General features: G+C 44.4%; 1 protein-coding gene across 1 annotated transcript in view; it reads right to left on the bottom strand.

Moving 5' to 3' along the window:
- LOC134446377 (fibrinogen C domain-containing protein 1-A-like) overlaps positions 1-5,000 on the bottom strand; it is a 138,757-nt gene that overhangs the window by 132,913 nt on the left and 844 nt on the right. The gene's annotated exons all lie outside the window — the stretch shown is intronic.

The raw sequence follows: 5,000 nt of genomic DNA on the forward strand, positions 1-5,000 counted from the left end.
TAAAAATCCAACAGCTCTCTCTTTCTGCCGACACACATCGTGGTTTGGCAGACAAGAATGTGTGAAACGATCCTAGACTGTTGTGATGTTATCTTGGGGAGATAGAGAGGAAGATGGAGAGAGAGAACCCTGAGGAGACTGCTGCTGCGCGCGCACACACACTCTCTCTCTCTCTCTCTCACACACACACACACACACACACACACACACACACACACACACACACACACACACACACACACACACACACACACACACACACACACACACACACACACACACACACACACAATTACAGTGAGCACAGATATACTCAGCCCCAGTTCCAACAGCTCTTTGCTTGGGCCTTTAATGTTTCCTTCTGCTAAACGACTTGACATGCATCAGACACGGCTGCATCTCTCCAACAAATTGCTTTTAATCAACCCAATGTACACTTATATATCTGCTCTACTTTTAATTTAATTGAGGAAATAATATTTCAGCAATGCATGTAATGAACCTTTCACAGTTGGGCACACACACACACACACACACACACACACACACACACACACACACACACACACATTTTACTTCTTCATTTGGATTGACAGATATACATTTATCATGGCACAATCCAAATTTTGTTTGTCCTATACAGCACGAATCTTCTGTTCATAATGTCCTAAGGATAATTTAAAGGTGGCACCTGCGTTGCCATATGAAGAGGCTTCCAATGATGCAAGATATTGAGCAAAATTTTGTAAATTGCTTGGCCCTTCTTTTCGACAGTCCACAGATCTGTAGACCACGCAAACATAGTTTATGCACATGGCCCAGACTACCAAAAATGAGCACAATTACTTTACATGAGTAATTGCAGTTGTTTAAAGCAGTACACAGGTATTTCAGAAGCTTCGTCGAGTAGCATATATCCATATATGAATCAAATGAACATCCAATTTATAACTTCTCTATTGTTCTCATCAATCAATGTAAGATCAGACGAGTTTGGTGAGTGATGGATAACATCTCCTAATTTAGTGCACTGATCAGGTGACAGGACAAACCAGTCTGTTTTAAAACTTGTTTCATGATGAATGGATGTGAAGTTGTCCGTTTTGCACAGTTCTTGCAGTGTTAGCGCTACTATGCGGTCATGACGCGCAATATACAGTCCCTTATAGGCGGCGCAACTGTTCAATACATGTGCCGGTAAAAGTATTGCATATCCTTGTTAACAAAACAATAACATGCGCAAACATGAACATTAATTTACAGCTGCATCAGCGGCAAACCTGTGAAACCATAAACCCATGTGAATACCATATAGCCTGGTCCAGACCATCCCATAATACTACCATTTGCATTTCGTATTCATGGTCTAGACTTTGTTTGATCTGACGCGATTGCAGGAAGCAGGAAGGACATTTTCGGCGAAATCAGGATTTAACTTATAAATTGTTGAACAAACATGTCTGACGTCTATCTATGGCGATGTAGGAGCGTTTAACAGACATGTCTGACAGAACATCCTACCGTAGGATAAAATTACAATGTAGGACCGTTTGTCAGAACACCGGTGAAAATCCTACCGGTCAACATCGCTCCACAGAAGACAGGTACCAGACGTAGTGCGGAGCCAAGTGTCTTGGCGGAAGTACGTAGGATGGCGCGCGAGGCTAAATACCATACACAATAACACTACTTGAGGCAAGCTTATCTATAGTGCATTATGAGTGCCTTGATAATTAATTATAATGCGAATCATAATTAGTCACAATTAGGCCCACCGATAGTGGGGGACAAACGGGTATATTGTCCCGGGCCCAGGGAGATAGGGGGCCCATTGTATGCATTGGGTAGGGGGCCCTTTTAGATGATTTTGTCCAGGGCCCAGAGAGAGCTGTCAGCGGTCCTGGTCACAATGCATCATGACTACACTCCTCATGGTTCATGATGCATTAGCCTATATATCGACAGTTCACTAGCTCGCCCTCGAGTGCTTGATGTAGCATGTAGTAAGCATGTGTGGCATGTTAGCTGGACTGGGATGCTTTAAGCAGAGATCATGCAGGATGAGATCCGCTTCCACCTCCTGTGTGTAGAGGGATGGTAGAGAGGGACTACTAGTGAAATGGGGGAGACTGGGGAGGAGGTGCAACAATTCAACCGCCTTCGCGCAAGACAGGTGGATAGGTAGGACGGATTCAATCTCTGGGGGAGAAGTAATGACAGCTGCCAGTCACTCACTCCGCAGGCTCCTCCCGATCCATGTTTGTATAAAAACTACATTTATGAATAACTACATAAAGCTTTCAAAATCCCAGGTTAAGATGTCAGATGCGTATGTGGTGCTGATACAGCACTATAATGTGACTCTTCATTTATGACTGATATAGTCCTAATGTGGCCCTAATATAATCCTGATATAACCCTTATGTGGCTCTGATGTGGCTCTGATGTGGCTGTGAATAGCCCTGATGTAGCCCTGATGTGGCCCTGATATAGCCCTGATGTGGCCCTGATATAGCCCTGATGTAGTACTGATATAGCTCTGAATGAGGCTCTGTGATCTGGGGCTGATGTGAGATAAGAGACTGATGTAGCTCTGATGAGACCGCCACAGCAGCTGGCTGAACAACAAATATACATGGGAGCCTGAGGCAGTGCAGTGCACACACACACACACACACACACACACACACACACACACACACACACACACACACACACACACACACACACACACACACACACACACACACACACACACACACACAGCATCATAGCTATAAACACTCTTTCTCACACCCACACCAGCACACACAAACATGCACGCACGCACACACACACACACTCCCCAATATACGCATAAGGGAGCAACTTCCACGACTCAGTGCTGACTGAATGAGCAAATGTGAAAACAATGACTGGCACTCTCACACATGAGCGAGGGGGGGGGGGGGGTACATGATGGTAGTTGGCAGTGAGTAATAAACAGCTGTTACATCTCCAAGATGAATCTCCTCCAACACAACACACCACTGCCGATTGGAACTGATCACGCAGAATGGTTGCCACACACACACACACACACACAATCTTACAAACATAGACTAAATACCACCCAGGCCAAGAACTAGTGGTGTCAACAATAATCGATTCGGCGATGCAATGCAATGCGGGGCATGGGCGATCCAATTCAATGCGGCAAGCTCCAGAATCGATGCAGCAATTTTTTAAGTTTCAATTACTTCCGTGGATATTTCTGGAGCAAATGAATGTTAAATTAAATAAAAGCACTTCAAAGCATTGAAAACTGCAAGACTGATAAAGAAAACAACCAATAAATTGTTGCTCAGTATCTGACTACTTGTATTGCCTCATCCTGACTGATGAAACATTTGCTTTGCTTTCAGTAGAAATGTAATGCATTGCAATGCATTGTAGAATTGAACCGGATCGGATCGGATCGAATCGAATCGATTCGCTACCTCCCGAATCGTAATCGAATCGAATTGTGAGGGCAGTGCCAATACCCAACACTAAAGAACACTGGTCATTCTTTCAAGGAACATAAGAACCACTCCAGCACCTGACACCTAACATGGGTCAAGTTTGCCACACACACACACACACACACACACACGCATGCATAAACGCACACATGCACGCAAGCTGCACACAAACACAAACACACACACTCAGGCAGTCAGGCCCAAAGGAGTTAGATGGGTACAGCCCATATACCCCAACAACATGATGCCGGCTGCTGTTTATTCATCATGATTTCTCACGGTTTTATGCGCCGGCTATAAAGGACGAGTATCATACAACAGCCACTGTCACAATCATAAATTTAACGAAACCCCTGTCGACGGTCGACTCCTCTACTCCATCTTCCTCTCACACACTCTTCTCTCTGCCCCTTGTTCCTTATCTTCTCTTCGTCTTCGTAGACTCTCTCTCTCTCTCTCTCTCTCTCTCTCTCTCTCTCTCTCTCTCTCTCTCTCTCTCTCTCTCTCTCTCTCTATCGCTAGTGGCACACAGCTCAGTTCAGGTCCCAGTGCTGGGATTTTCTCCCAGTAGGAGAGGAGTCTCACAATTTTAGAGGGAAACAGCTTGACATACATGCACAGAGAGAGAGAGAGAGAGAGAGAGAGAGACAGAGAGCGAGAGAGAGAGAGAGAGAGAGAGAGAGAGAGAGAGAGAGAGAGAGAGAGAGACAGAGAGACAGAGAGCGAGAGAGAGAGAGAGAGAGAGAGAGAGAGAGAGAGAGCAGGCCTTTGAACCGTTATTTTTTTCCAAACGTTCCGTTCCGAACAGAAACGGACTTATAATGTTTCCGGTTATGAGTTCCACCAATAAATTGACGTTCCCGAACCAGTTAGAACAAAAAATATTGTTCCCGGAACGGTTCATTTCGTTCCTGTCAGCTGATTACTCCCCATAGGCCTAACTGACGTTAATTAATCAAGAAAGACGGAAGTGCAAATGAGTCAGCCTACTTCCAAACTGTTTATTCAAGTGATGAAAAGAATATCCTCCAGAATTTTGTCATTCAGGGACGACCTAAGCGGAGAATAAACCTCAATAATAAAAAGAATGTGCGCTCCATGCTGACTTGGGTCACGGGGAGCGCTATGATGGACATTGTGAGTTTGTGCATATTTGAAGCGGCCATGGATGCCCAATAACGTTGAACATTCTCGTGCGCTTTACACGCACTTCTCTGCAATATCTTATGATGATGCAGTGGAAACTCTGCCCTTTTGTATGACAGTGGTTTCTCTTATTTAAGATGTGGAGTGGAGACTTTGTAATCCACAGCTCTCTCTCCATTCAGTCAGAGAATGTCTGATGTCACACAGGACGTGAACCTCAGCCGTCATGGTAACGTGCACAGGAAAACATTTTTTTTTTTAGTTTGAGGAACGGTATTAACCGGTATTAACCGGTTACCATTATTTTTAAATAAGTGTTTCCGTTCCAGAACATAAAAAATAATAATGTTT

The sequence above is a fragment of the Engraulis encrasicolus genome, chromosome 3, assembly GCF_034702125.1.
Source record: "Engraulis encrasicolus isolate BLACKSEA-1 chromosome 3, IST_EnEncr_1.0, whole genome shotgun sequence".
Classification (NCBI taxonomy): Eukaryota; Metazoa; Chordata; class Actinopteri; order Clupeiformes; family Engraulidae; genus Engraulis; species Engraulis encrasicolus.